Raw genomic sequence first — 15,152 nt, forward strand, 5'->3', positions numbered from 1 at the left:
GCCCTTATAATATGGAGATCCAGGCTCGGCTGGAGGAGGAGAGGGCCAGACTGGAGCTTGAGCGGTAAAATGGATTTCTAACTCTTATTATGGCCCTTTATTATTTTATTTGTGATGGAGATCTGATATATCCATGAGAAGTATTAACATTTTCAGTTGCTTCTTCCTTTTTCCCTCCTTCAGGTTGCTGCAGGCTGAAGATGAAAAGAGGAAACATTTCCAGCTCCTCCAGGAGCAGCAACGTACAATGCAAAACCTCAGCCCCATACAGGAGCTGTCAGATGGCAGTCCCGATGAGGACACCCCTCAGCCCTCAACTCTGCCTCTCAGGAGCTCCAGGATCTGCAGGCATCTCGCCAAAGAAGCCACCAGCGTCTGGAGGTGAACAAGTTTGTTTTGACTGGCTTTGTGAGCAGCATCTTATTTAGTGCTCTTCTAAAACAACACTGATGAGGATGCCTGCATGATTTTTGTTTCCAGGAGGTTCAGGAGAGGCTGAGGAATGCCAGTCAACATGTACGGCACTGGAACATCCAGCTGAACCGACTGATGACCCCCATTACTCCTGCAGGTGCCGTATTCACTTTGCCTCTTTGCAGCACAGACTTCTGGAACAGAGTGTTAGTATAGTTAATAACAGTGTAGACCATATAATCTGTCAGATAATTGCATTAAAATGCTACAAAAGGCACCTACCCCCAAACATGTCAAGAGATTCATTCAGTGACTTGAATGAAAGAATCTGACTCACCTCAAGTTAATTAAAATTCAAACTAAATCTTATTATGATTTAAACACGGAAATCTTAAAACGAAAAATAACCGCATGCACAGTTGTTACAGGCTGCAAACATGTTTTATACTGCTTTGAAGTCTGGGACAGCATCATAAGAGACATAACTGATCTCACCGTAGTCCCATGAAGACTCAAGATGAGTGTTTTCACGACTGCCATCTTGGTGTTTTGAAATCAGGCATGAAATCTACTGAATAAGTAAGAATTAGACTTAATAATCTTTTTACTTTAAAAAGGGAAATTGTGTACAATCTTTTATTCTCCAAAATGCACATAATAAAAATGTTTTGGGGAATGTATATGCTTTTTAAAAACCAATTGCTTCTTACCTGATGCATGCTATAACTTTCAGCAAAACTGAACTAAAATTTGTTAACAAGCTTACCAAATAAGAAATGTTTTGCTTAATTTTCTTTGCAGAAGCGACTGGACAGCCGGCTGTTATCAAAGCCCACATGCCCTAAAAAGGAGGGCGCGCTGGCCAGTAATGAGTTCATCACTAAGTTTAAGATAAGAGTTGATCAGAATAGAGGCGATGATGAAAGTCTGGAGCATCAGTTGGAGGCTGCCAACCTGTCTGATGAATCGTTCGAGGCCCAGACAGAAGTCAACGGACAAATATGATCACAGACATTTTAAAAACGCGAGTTGAGAGTTAAGGGGGAAAAATATTGTAATAAGTATATATTTGAATTGCACACTAAGATATAAAGTGATGGCAGCGAGCACAGTGTTGCAGGATTTAATTAAAAACACATCTGACTAAGACCAACTGAAATTTAGAGTTGTGTATAATAAAGTTTATTCATGATTAATAAAACAAATCTGTAATATTTTTCTTTCTCTTTTGTCCATTTGAATCTCGCTACAGCTTAAATAAAAGAAAAGAATGTGTTTTGAATAAATTAAACTCTATTCTCTCTTTTCTTTCTTTCTTTTTTTTCTTGGTGGGTTTTCATTTGCAATCAAACGCAACATTATACAATTATATAGTATAGTAAGAAATATCCTTTAACTTAATTTAGTATTTGTTTTTTAATTTTTGTTTTATTGTTTCCCCTTCAGTTTTGTGCTTATAACATGTTCTAATCTGACATATTATGCAGTAAATTATTTTTGCAATAACTTAACAGGCCATTGTGGGAGCCAACATTCACTTATCAAGCACATATTTGTATATTCTGTGGGCTGCTTTATGGTTGTGTCATTTAGAAACATAAGCCACAACAGACTTCCACCGGAGAGTACTTAAAATGTATTTTTTTATGTAAAGATATTTTAATTAACTACTATATTAAGAGCGAACCTATTGTTACATGGATTAATTGTACAAACTGTAGAGAAATAAGTTTAAGCGTGCAACTTTTATTCATTTTAACTGTATTAATGTTTTTATGTTGATACAGCCGCCTCATATCTGTTTCCTCAGTGTTTTTTAAACCATGTACTCCATCTATGAGTAAGAACATGAATAAATTCCTTTCCAAATTTGTAGTTCTTTTTCCAGCTGTTTTAGTATATATGTAACATTTCTTTACACACAAATGCAGGTATTCTTTTGCACCAAGACGTTAAAGAAGTGCTAAGAAAAAATGAAAATACTACATTGCAACCTGTGTGTGTGTGTATATATATCTGTATCTATATAGATATATATGTGTATTCGTACTCTTTTTTCATCATCTAGTTTCCTGTGCCAGATCTTCTACTGATCCACTGAGGCAGACATGTAAAAAAAACATGAACTAAAGCATATTTCTGTATATAAACAGGACTTTAAATCTTTATCAACAGCTACTTTAGAGGAAATTCTTCAATAAACTGCAACCAAAGGCTCAACTCAGAGGACAAAATCCAACCTGTTATAAATAGTGTGACAGCAAACTTTCTCTTGTGTAAAGTTACAAATAGGAGTAATTATCCACGGGAGCTTTTATACATAATGAAGTTATAATTAGTCCTGTAGAAATTGTACATTTAAGCTATATAGTTCCGCTGTGATAACTCTGCTATGAATGCCTCTTATTAACTTTTATGCTTTTACAACCCACTATGAGCAAACACTCAGCAACAGTGGGAAGGAAAACTCCCTTCTTGAAGGAAAAACCTCTGGTAGAAGCAGGAAATCTGTCTAAACTAGTTGGGGTTAGAGCAACAGATGCAAGTCTTCAGATCATTTGCAGTGTGACTGTCTTTGTGCACACTTTAACCTGATTCAGTTTTCTTATTTGTCAAAATGCACCATGGGTAAAACAAAACAAAACAAACAAAACAAAACAAAATAGTAATGAAGGAGAATCCTCAGCAAAGATGAATTAAACAAGTTTTATTTTGATCAAATTTTACTTTAAGTAAAACACATCTTTATTTTAAAGTCATCAAATAAAGACAGTTTTGATGGAGCTCCTGACCCAGCCCAAGCTCTCTATGAAGACGAGGAAAAACTCCCCAGGGGCCAGATCGATGGGAAGAAACCTCGGGAAAGCCCATTCAAAGAGATCCCCTTTCCTGGGATGGCTGGGGGTTACAGGAACTCCAAAAAAGCTACATTTTTATTTATTTATTTTTTAAGATTGACCCATTCTATCTATTCCTGTCTTATATGATAAGGTGTGAATTGTGTGTTTGTGTGTGTTATCTTAGCCAGGGGTGAAGCTGGAGCTCCTCCAGTGTTGGGCGCTTCTCCGGGACTATAGCTAAACATGCGTCCAAGAAATTCGGCATTCTTGAAAGAAAGAAAAGATCAAAAGATGAAGATGATAGTTCTAGTGATCCAAGGCATCAGTGAATCTGGAAGTGTGAAGTTTTCTTACCTGTGGACAGACGCTTTTTGATGCTCAGTTTCTTTGTGAGGAACCTCGCGGTACTAAAGTATCGTGCATGAAGCGCTTCATACAACACCACTCCCATTTGCCACACCGTGGTGGGTCCACACCTGTAGCAGCTCCTAATGTACCACTCGGGAGGGATGTGAAGAGGAGTGCCTAACAAACAGACACAATTGCAATTTCTTCTAAAACAAAAGACACAAATTGTTACATCTGTGAAAAGCAGGAGCAGAATATGTTACCATAGAAGATGCGATACAGAGATCGCTGTTTAACAAAGCAGCTCAGTCCAAAGTCAATGATGCGAACACGAGGCACATCTGAGCCGGTCTCAATCAGAATGTTTTGTCCCTTGATGTCCCGATGAAAGATGTGTTTATCCTCAAGCTCCTTTACAGCATCAACTAGTTGCTTCAGAATGACCTGGAAAAGATGAAAAACACAATAATGAGTTCATGCTTTTCTGCCTTGATTGAATGCTGTACAGTCTAAGGTTCTTCCAGTCAACCTACCTTGGCCTTGTCCTCTGTTAAAGTTCTTCCATTTTCTGCTTTGTATTTTGCAGGTCCACAGCGGGGACAGGTCTCTCCAGCACCAGGATCAGCTCTTTGCCAAGGTCGAACCACTCCAGCAAGGACACAGGTGCAGATATTCCCACTGACCCTTCTGCTTCACCTGCAAGTTTAACCATAATGGCCACTTCCACTGAGAGCTTCTTCCCGCTTTCATCCTGAAATATTACAACAAAGTGGATGATGAGGAACGCGCGCATTCAATCCAGTAATGTAAAACTGATTCAAGTGTTGGACGCTTACTGCCACTTTGCAGTAGACTTTATTTTTGGGAATGTGTTTGATGGCAACCTAGAAGACACAGAGCATTGGTGAGCATTTCCTCAGTATGACATAATGAAAGGTGGAAACACAGCAGGACGTCTCAGTTTACGATATTATCCATTATCTGCGTTACTGCCTGTCTTACTACCATCATCTGAACACTTACTGGAAAACGATCTTCTATCCGGTAGCCAGCAAACACTGCTCCGCAGCCTCCTTCTCCGAGCTGGTGCTCCTCCACATATCTGGCTTGGAATTCACCTGAACAGACAAAACAACAAATCTTGTTTTATTACAGCTGTGACACAAATTACTCTCCTCTGTAGCCTAAATGTTCCTTTTGCCCTTCCCTGAATATAAAACCCAAGCTGCTTGCTACTTACGTTTTTGGTCTGCCACTGATTTTTTTTTGTCCTGGTCCACATTCTTTTTTTTTACTTGGGTGACTCTCTGTTGTCTCCCGCGGCCTTTCTTTTGCCATTTTTGCGCACACCTGTTTGTTATTCAAGTCTGGAGATGTGGAAAACACCAAAAGCACATCAGCTCACTGGATGATAGACACAAACACTAAACACTAATATCTTAAACCTAGCAACCACACTTAATCTACCCCTTATTCAACTAATTAGCCTACCTTTACCAGAGTCCAACAAGGAGGATGCTTGCTCCTTGTCACCGCTCATATGGTCGAGAAGTTTAGCCTTCTTTGCTTTCTTTGTTGTGCCCTCTTCATCTTGCACAACCTTGCGCTTCACTCCTTTGACCACATCTGAGCTGGTGGAAGGACCAGCCTGCTCAGCGACCCTCCTCCTTTTATTGGGGTCTTCTTTTCAGGACTGGCCTTTCTTTTAGCAGTCCTGCTCTTACAATCTATAAACGACAACAACACAGTGGTGAAAAAGAGTCCCGACATCAGGACTGGAAGCAGTTTGGCAAAGAATTTGAAATTGCTTTTGCTTAAATTATCACAAGTTTATTCTTGGGAAAAAAAACTGACCAGTGCGAATTGATACTAGGTTTACTAAGTCTTAGATCTTGATGACACTTGTTGGTCTGTTTTTACTGTTGAGTCCAAGAATAAACTTATTACATTATTTTACCAAAAGACCGGTAACCTTTCTTTGATTAGACATCTTGTATTAAAGCTATTTTCAATCAAACATATGATTCAATTGCTCTAAAAATGATTCACACAGTGTCAACATTTCTAGGATTTGGACTTTACCAGGATTTGATTTTATTATTTTACTTACCTTGATCTCCTGAATCTTTCTTATCGGCTGGAGTGGTAATTTTCTTGTTTCCTTTTTCATTGTAATTTCGGAGAACTTTTAAACTCGAAAATGTAAACCGTAATGAGTTAATATTGAGTTAATATTCCTTCAAATGTGCGCCCTTCAAATGCTTGACTTTTCTAACTGAATTCTGTAAGTGAGCTTTATAAGTAAACTCTGGAAACTACGGCAACACAACATAGAATCTTGCCTTTCAGTGACTTCACTGACTGCCAGTAGTTCAAAGTAGTTTACAGAAAAACACTCTGGCAGACAAAGCCATAATATTTCATATAATTCAATCATTTCATATCAATTAAACAGTTTCTTTCATTATCTTTCATCGTTTGTATAAAGACCTCATGTATGGATGACAGTATGAAGATTTGTGGTTGACCACACACTAATAAACACAGTGTCAGCTACATTGTCATCTGATTTAAAGTATTTATTATTGTACATTTAACTGTCATGGTTACTGAGTCTGTGACCCAGTGTTTTGTGTTTGTTCATTTATATTCATTGATTATTCTTATGTATGTTTTGGTTCTCTTTATTGTTTTCTTCTTGTGTTATATTCTTAGGCTTTAGGTTTCTGTTACTTTGCCTTGCCCCTGTGTCCCACGTGTCATGTCTAGTCATTCTTCTTTCCATGTTCCCCAATTTCTCCCCAGTCAGTCATGTCTCTGTGTCAACTCTGTGTCTTTGTAAAGTCTCTTGTTTGCTGTTTTACTTTGATAGTCTTGTGTGCTATGTTAGTGTTTTCATGTCTGTGAAGGTTCTCAGTCATCTAGGTCATCGTAGTCTAAGGAGTTTGGAAAGAAAGCGTCTGGACTTGAAGTTGCTTGAAGATGTTTCACCTTCTCGGATGAAAAGAACTTCAACTTTGCTTGAACGTCTTCAAGCAACTTAAAGAAGTCCAGACGTTTTCTTTCTAAGCTCCTTAGACTATGTTAGTGTTTTCAGTTTTCCTTCCCCATGGTCTTGTTGTTTGTGATTTGTGGCAGCTGTGCTCTCATCCTGTGTCTTATTCCCTCATTTATCCCTCTGTGTATTTAAGCCCATTGTTTTCCTCTGTTTGCTGTTGGGTTGTCTGTGTATCATCCATGACAATTAAATTAAATAGCAAATGCAACTACAATTTCAATGAGATTCATTCCTGGCATTCTACTGCGGTGGCTGAAAGTAGACACCAAGCATTATCACTGTAACTGATGTAAATATTGGACTTGGAGGATTCATCTGATAGACTGATGCAAACATTACTGTGAGGAAAATTTTGAATCTCCCAATTTTCTTTTTTTCTGAAAGAAAGAAAGTCGGTTACTGTATCACATTTGTATGGCAAGATGTGAATTCAGTATGCGTGTGTGTTTGTGTCAGAGAGGAGTTTATCTGAGCCAGGGGTAAAGCAGGAGGTCCTCCAGCATTGGGCACTTCTCCAGGACTTTGTTAAAACTTGTTTTCAAGACGTCTGAAATGAAAGAAGGACAAGAGATATCGAGATGATAATTCCAGTGATCCAAGCGATCACATTGATTTTCTGCAAAATTTTCTTTTTGAGAGTCATTCGGCTGGGCAGGGGGTATAACACATCTGCAATGCAGCAACATCTGCTCTCTGGGCCTGTGTGAGAGTGTTATCTCAATGGCGGTGATAGGTTTGTAGCTTGAACCTATCCGCTGGAACGTTGAAGGCAATGTAATTACACAGCAAAGCAAGACACGAGTAGGCAACATTCTTTATGTTTCACGTGCACGGGAGAGAACTGGACAGGCGCCGTTCCTTCGCTTGACCCCAGTTGCTCTCGTCCGTTCCCCCGTAACACTGCTCTTTTATTGTGGTTACATGAATATGCATAGGTTCATTAACATATGACGTATACCTTGTGTGTGTGTGTGTGTGTGTGTGGGGTCGAGATATGACCCCATGAAGACTCCCCAAAGCTGGTGCCAGGAGTCTAACGGTACATCTGAACAAAAGGCTCTTAGACTCAAACAGATATACGTATGTTTGCTATACCATATATCAGCAAGAGAAGATACGACCTCTCCTAGGAGGTGTGTGATCTATGCCAGAACACTCTGGAGAGGAGTGAATGCACTCCCCTCTTCATGCTACACAGAGTTGTTACAGACCTCCTGGGATGAGACATTCTTTCAATCTACAAATGATTATATACTTCTAAGCATATATGAGTAAATATTTCTAAGCATAAATGACAATCACAATGCAAATCTAACATTTCCCCCCTTTTGGCAATTATGCTAGAGAAGTACCCAGTTATGATCCCGTCATGTCTGACAGTGTCAATGCAAACATTTTTATACTCAGCATATGTAAACGTACACAGTTTGACAAATATATTAGCAGTTATCCAATTTCTCATTGATCTCATCCAATGGTAAACTGCATCCTACAAGCAAACAAATGAATTGTTAATGGTCAAAAGAGAAATTAACATTTTCAAGAACACTCCAGCTTGGTTGTGCTCCTCTGCAAGACATGTAAATCGCACGTCTCTCTGCAGAGTGGTTTAAGTTCTGCAGGGCGTCATAAATGTGTCTTCCAGTTGTTTCCATCACCGTCCATAGGACCAGAGTCCAAATGTATGTAGAATAGACATTCAAACATATCAGTTGAGTTTGTTGTTTGTCAACATGGGTCTCAGCTATCGTGAAAGCTGCAGACCTCTTCAGCACTCTAGTTTTATGGCCTCTGCCAACCCCCATCACCTCACTTCAGGACTCCGTCCTGTGGGGGATATTTATGACTCCTCCATTGTCCATCCTCTGCAGGAAAAACCCTCTGTGGAAAGGGTGCTGGATCCAGTTATCTTACTGCTGGTATGATCCCAGCAGTCTTCAGAGTGTCATCGTGTGCACAGTATAGTGACACAGAATTAGGTGATGTTCTAGGAAAGTGCTGTCATCACCACCATAGCTTCTGGTTCCTGTGCTTCTCACAGAATCATGATGTCATCCTTGGACTCCCCTGCGCTGTCGGTGGAGCTTGGCACGCTCCCCTCATCCTTCAGGTGCCCGTCTGTCGTCCACAATCTCCTCTGTTGGCCTCTGAAAGCCCCCTTGGCACAGCTCTCATTCCAACGCAGCTTCGTGGTCCTTGCTGTGGCTCCAAAGTCTGATCTCATGATGGGCCCCAAACAGCTCGACCTTTGACCTCAACCACTGCCTGGACGCAGCTATGCCTGAAATGGGTTGCTTCTCACTGGGCCTCAGAAGATTTCTCAGGAGATTCCTTTCAGCAATACTCTGACTGCTGCACCTGTATTTCCTTGCTAGGAGGAAAAACTCCTATTTTGAAAGCATGTAAAGCATCATCAAACCACATTCTTTAGTTCAGTGAGCTCCATTTATGGACCATCAAAGCCTCATCTGAACACAGATGCACCACTTGCATAGGTTTAATACCCGTCTGAACTGTTAATCACAAAGATCACACAAAAATCATAAAAACATAATAATTCTGGACCCCTCCTCTTGACGCATGGACACTCCCATGAGTCAACTCATCAAACCCAGATTCCTGTCTTAAAGAAAAAGGTTAGCTAGATTACGTCCCAGGCAACATCAGGGCATCTCCTCTGGAGCAGCTCCATAACCCTGCAATAAAAGATGTTAGTGTGTTTTGCATATTAAGTTTGCTTAAAACCTGGCTCTGTCTGGAGCCTGCATACACACCATCATGGCCTGGAAAACAAGATCTGGAAGTAAAATCAAACTTCACACCTATAAACAATTGTATCATTAGAGTAATAAAGCACTCAGCATCAACAGGACAAGAATCATGTGCAGGTTTTCTCAAATCAGTAAACTACAATTATTGCCATAATTTGCCTCAGACATGGATCATCCCATGTACTCAGTTAGCATCAATGTAATCGGTGACTTCCCTTAAGCAAAGTCACTCCATGTATTTAACACTAGGAGCTCAGTAGTGGCCAGCTAATGAGCCCCATATTCCACAAACACTGCATCTCTTAGTTGCTTTCTCATGTTACTTGTCCGTCTCTGCTGAATCCTCTACATGCACTCTTAGACAAACAAACATTAGCAACACACGGACAATCCTGGAGGTCAGGCACAAATTGACAGGGTCCAGAGGTGCTATAAAACGACCATAAAGACCATAGCTGTGGACAGAAGTGGCACTAGTTTCAACACAGGGAATTTTTCACATGTTATTCACATCATCAAAGTAACCTTCACATTTTCCCAACAACACAGTGTAACAGCATCACCAACTCATAACCTGTAAACACAGTTTTCTTCACACATGAACCCAGAAATCCTGTTGTAGAAAACATCAACCAGCTATCCTGGTATAAATCATATGATCAAATCACATGAAGAACTGTAATGCTGTAGAAATGTTAGCGCTGCGCAGGTGTATACACACTTTCTCACAGTCACCTCTGTGAACAACACAAGGTAGTGAATAACACCCCTGACAGATGCACAGACACAGAAAGTGGCATTTAAAAGGTTAAATCATCACGCAACCTCGAATGTTGCTGTCATCTTTCCGCTCCTGTAAAAGAAACACACATAGATTCATCTGCACCTTTGTCAGGTGGGGTTAACTTCGCACAGTGATGTCAGTCAGTCTGTCAGCTTCTGTCCGCTTTTACCAGTCAGTCAGTTTTATTTTCTCTCACTCATTCATTCATTCTTTCTTTGCTGACAGTGGAAATTATTGTCGCATTTTCATTTCCACTTCTCAGCAAAATGACGTCATTTCAAAAGAAAAGAAGAACTTTATATTGGATTATCTCGCTTAATCCTTTTTGGGTAGGGACCTATTTTCTAATTGTCCCAGATAAGTGACTTTCTCCTGAGCCCATTTTAATGTGGAGAAACTCACTTGCAACAATTTCCTCGACAACGTGTCGTATAGCGCTTCTGTTCTAATCGTGCAGACCTGCTCAAACAGAGATTATCAATAAAACTTTCAGTGCACTGTGAAAGTATCAAAATAAAAAGGCCTCGTTAAGTCATGACACACGCTCCTCATCTCAGGAGGGTAAATCATACCATTAGCATGGTTTATCATACCATCATACTAATTGGCATGCTCAACTCCACAACAAAAGAAAAATCATCAGCTAGATTAATTCAAAACCAACCATCAGCCGCACAACACACAACATAAGCCTCATGTCTCATTAGCTATGAATTTTAATCCCCAGGACTGTACTTTTTACTCATTTAGGCCACAAATTTTATTTAGTTTTCCTTTTCCCCATCATCATAAAACATGTGACATGTTGTCATGCATTTCGCAAAAGAAGTTTGTTCTCATGTATTCAGAGTTTGGTATTTGGGTGCAGGATTCACTCACACATCACAACAGGAAACTCAGTGTTTTAGAGTCTCCACTCTAACAAACTCCAACACATCCCATTCACTCGTGCTAGAATTCAATCACCTTTCATTAATCTAAGAACCATCAACCAATTTGCATATCAGTTATTAACCCACTAAGATGACAGGACAACAGAAATGCATGTTCAAAATATTATCACAAAAATAGAATTTTCCCTCATACAGTAAAATATTTTGTGCTGCATCAATCAGGCAGAAAGCATCCCCCAATTTACTATATTACCAACTAAATTTATTGTCTGATCACTGGTTGGTCAACCCAGAATCTTTTTTTTTTTTCCCCACAAAAATTAAACTGTTGTCCTGCAACATAGTTAGTTAATTGTCAGCATTGGATAAATTCAGCATTTGATAACCAGTGTCTGTTAAATTGACACTATTTTAACACTGATGAGAAATAACACGCTGATTTTCATTGCATGTATGTTTGTGTTATTAGGCAGGTTTAATCAATGTGCCTGTGGAGCTGCATCTCCAGCAGGGCATGTTCTTAAAGCTGCCTTTCCTACACACTTCTCTGCTATTAATTGAACATCATTTTCAACTAATGTGCTATGAGTCCACTGATCTTTGCATCACACTAAGTAACTTGGACAAAATGATAAACAGACTCACATGCTCAAGATGCTGCCTAATCTTCATGGGCTCTCTTGTGTTTGTGTTAGTAGGGTTAATGCATGTTCTGCTTATGTGTGTGATTTTGTATATGTTTCTTTTTGCAGTGGTTCAGATTCCTTCACAATTTTCCACTTAAGCAGTCAGTTTTCTTTTCCCCAGGTTTGCTAACCCAAATTTTGATTTCCCACATTAAACAACAGCTTTCCTCTGTGTCCTTACCTCCTCTCACTCTGTTGTCCTCTCCCACTTCAACAGTCCAACAGCCGGCAGTTCTTCTTCAGCTTTGTCCTGCGTTCCACTGTCTCTTCTTGCCATTTTACTCCGAAAGTGGCAAATGTCAAACTCCAACAGTCTCCTCATAGGTTCTTTTCAAAAGTTTTCTTCACAGGCACAGTGAAGTTGCAGCTTGCTGGAAACACAGTGTCATTCATTCAATCAGTCAGAATGATGGGTTTGCTCTTCTTCTCTGATGCTGTTTGTCCACACTGCTGCTGCTTGCTGGGTCTCTTTGCTCAGGACTTTGCTGCTGTCTCTTTATCTGCCATGTTATTGCTCTTTGGAGCTGCATTCCTTGTCTTCAGGGAGGAGTGAGAGCTCACTTGTGAGGATGAGGGACACATGGAGCTGTAAATAAGTTAGCCAGAAATTGGCCTGAATGTTTCCAATGATGTTAAACTATAACTTTCTTCCGACTGCTGCATATGGGAAATTGATCCGGGTCTGCTTGTCATCTGAAAGTGACACACTGAGACATTTTGATCATTATTCTCATTACTTAACCGACACACAGAACTCTCTCTCTGTTTTTGTGAACTCTCCTTTCTTAAAAAAGCAGAAAGTGAGATTGTAGTTGTTCTTGGCTGATAAACACAAAACCTTTTTCCTATGATTATTTTCCGTCTACAATGTAGATTTTGTCTCCTTTTTACTCTTTTTTCTTCTTTACACTAGCTGGTGACCTGCAGAATCACCGCTCTCACAATTGGAGACAATTACGTTTACACAACGCACACACACACTGACGTCAGGCACATTCACACTCACTTTTTCTCATCTGCATAAATAAATCATATGGCTGATGATATGTGCCATGGTGATCCATAAGTATGATCACAAGTTTATTTAATTATTTTTCAACCCAACAAAGCAAATAAACAAAATCATGATGCTGATGCTATGAACACTCTACACACATGAATCAAGATCCAGGAAAACTGCTGCGCATCTGAAAGAAGAAGCTGAACTCACGGATACGCTGCACACTCCAGTTATCATAATTATCATAGTTTTGTTTCCCTCTCTTTGATGAGTTCTCAGCCAGCTCCCGATCTGATAATGTGTAGCTTGCACATCAGCTCAGAAGAGACCGCAACGCAACCTCACACAGTGGTTGGGTGCTTTGCCCACAGCGGCAAAGACTTACATTTTCAGCTTTTCCATCATGTAGTTTTCAGCCGTTTCACACAGGGTTCAGCATAATAGTTGTTTTCACAGGTGTGCTCTATATCTCAACAATGGCTCATAATAGGATGGCAGTCTTACAAACAGGTTAAGTGCCTCTATGCACTTCATTAGTTAAGATATTTGCCTATTTTACTTCATCTCATATGTCATTGTACTGAATTTGAGCAACCTTAAGCTTAATGCAGATTACTTTTAGCAACTGGTTAAAGTAATGGTCTGGAGCACAGGCTGTTGTTGATCAGGGCAATCTAAAGAATCATCTAAACATTTTGTGTCAGCAAGGGGTGGGGGAAAGCCATTCACCAGAGCATAGCTTAACTGCTGCTGATGTGAGCTGGCCTTCTCCACACGCTCTTCAAGGCTGCTGTGTTTTCCTGAAAACTTAATCTCTTCCATTTATAAGACTGCGATTAACGCGCGACGGCTCAGGTCCGCGTGAAACCCGCGCGACCGTGCTCGCGTGAACCCGCGCAGCTAAGGAGCCATCACTTCTTTTTTTTTTAAATATTTTGCGCTGCCAGGAGCGAAGTCCAGCATAAAAGTCTGTCACGCTCGGACACACTCTTGGTTGCTTAGGAACCAATGATAACAACAACAGTCAGCGTCACAGACCACGTGTTCTACTCCGCAGTCATTCACACAAACACACTCAACACAACAACAACAACAACACAAAATAGGCCTATTGTCCAGCACAGTCTGGACTCCGCGGAACTTCTCAACGCCCCACTGAGCGGCGGAGAATGTATTACAGGACCCCACAAAGCGGTCCGTATTTCGCCCCACTAAGACGGCGAACCAAAAAAGTCCGAACTGCGCAACTCTGCGACTTAATGCTTCTGTACAACAACTTCACTGAGCGGTTTTGACATCGCCCCACTAAGACGGCGAATTTTAGCCCCACTAAGCGGCCACGAACAACGCCCCACACAGCCGGCGAAGACGTACAGTTATAGAGATGTACTCTAAACTTACTCGGTGTTGCTTAGCGTGTAATATCAGCCTCGGATCCGCCGATCGTCATTCGTCGAGGAGAGAAAGCGGACAGCTAATCCACCGGCCCGATGACAAATTCTCACGTCTCGCTGACGTCAGGGTTCTCTCCTCGGTGAATGCCGACTCCAGGGATCCGGCGTCGAAGGACCAATTAATGATAGGTTTGTAGCTTGAACCTATCCGCTGGAACGTTGAAGGCAATGTAATTACACAGCAAAGCAAGACACGAGTAGGCAACATTCTTTATGTTTCACGTGCACGGGAGAGAACTGGACAGGCGCCGTTCCTTCGCTTGACCCCAGTTGCTCTCGTCCGTTCCCCGTAACACTGCTCTTTTATTGTGGTTACATGAATATGCATAGGTTCATTAACATATGACGTATACCTTGTGTGTGTGTGTGTGTGTGTGTGTGTGTGTGGGGTCGAGATATGACCCCATGAAGACTCCCCAAAGCTGGTGCCAGGAGTCTAACGGTACATCTGAACAAAAGGCTCTTAGACTCAAACAGATATACGTATGTTTGCTATACCATATATCAGCAAGAGAAGATACGACCTCTCCTAGGAGGTGTGTGATCTATGCCAGAACACTCTGGAGAGGAGTGAATGCACTCCCTCTTCATGCTACACAGAGTTGTTACAGACCTCCTGGGATGAGACATTCTTTCAATCTACAAATGATTATATACTTCTAAGCATATATGAGTAAATATTTCTAAGCATAAATGACAATCACAATGCAAATCTAACAGGCGGGAATGAGGATGTTGGAATTTGGCATCTCAGGCACCAACTCATCTCTTTCCTTAACCGGGCTCACTAGAGATTGGTTTCAGCCTCTCTCCATGCTTTAAGGAGGTTGAGTTGATAAATCTGACTGGCCCCTCCCTGTCTGACCATATCTCTTCATAGTCAACACCAATGTTCTCACCGTGT

General features: G+C 40.7%; 2 long non-coding RNA genes across 3 annotated transcripts; one reads left to right on the forward strand and one right to left on the reverse strand.

Moving 5' to 3' along the window:
• Nucleotides 1-12: 12 nt before the first annotated feature.
• Nucleotides 13-913, forward strand: LOC120436845. Its single transcript, XR_005610627.1, has 3 exons — nucleotides 13-64; nucleotides 184-381; nucleotides 481-913. It is a non-coding gene; the product is annotated as an uncharacterized LOC120436845 (long non-coding RNA).
• A 2,667-nt stretch (nucleotides 914-3,580) lies between these two features.
• On the reverse strand, nucleotides 3,581-5,758 carry LOC120436839. 2 transcript variants are annotated; one of them, XR_005610623.1, is made up of 8 exons: nucleotides 5,713-5,758; nucleotides 5,094-5,329; nucleotides 4,843-4,969; nucleotides 4,626-4,720; nucleotides 4,439-4,486; nucleotides 4,136-4,353; nucleotides 3,866-4,046; nucleotides 3,581-3,779 (listed from the first exon to the last, which is right to left on the reverse strand). It is a non-coding gene; the product is annotated as an uncharacterized LOC120436839 (long non-coding RNA). The 2 variants fall into 2 exon arrangements; XR_005610624.1 differs by lacking the exon at nucleotides 4,439-4,486.
• Between the last annotated feature and the right edge of the window lie 9,394 nt (nucleotides 5,759-15,152).

Source organism: Oreochromis aureus, unplaced genomic scaffold (assembly GCF_013358895.1).
Source record: "Oreochromis aureus strain Israel breed Guangdong unplaced genomic scaffold, ZZ_aureus HiC_scaffold_245, whole genome shotgun sequence".
In the NCBI taxonomy this organism is placed as follows: Eukaryota; Metazoa; Chordata; class Actinopteri; order Cichliformes; family Cichlidae; genus Oreochromis; species Oreochromis aureus.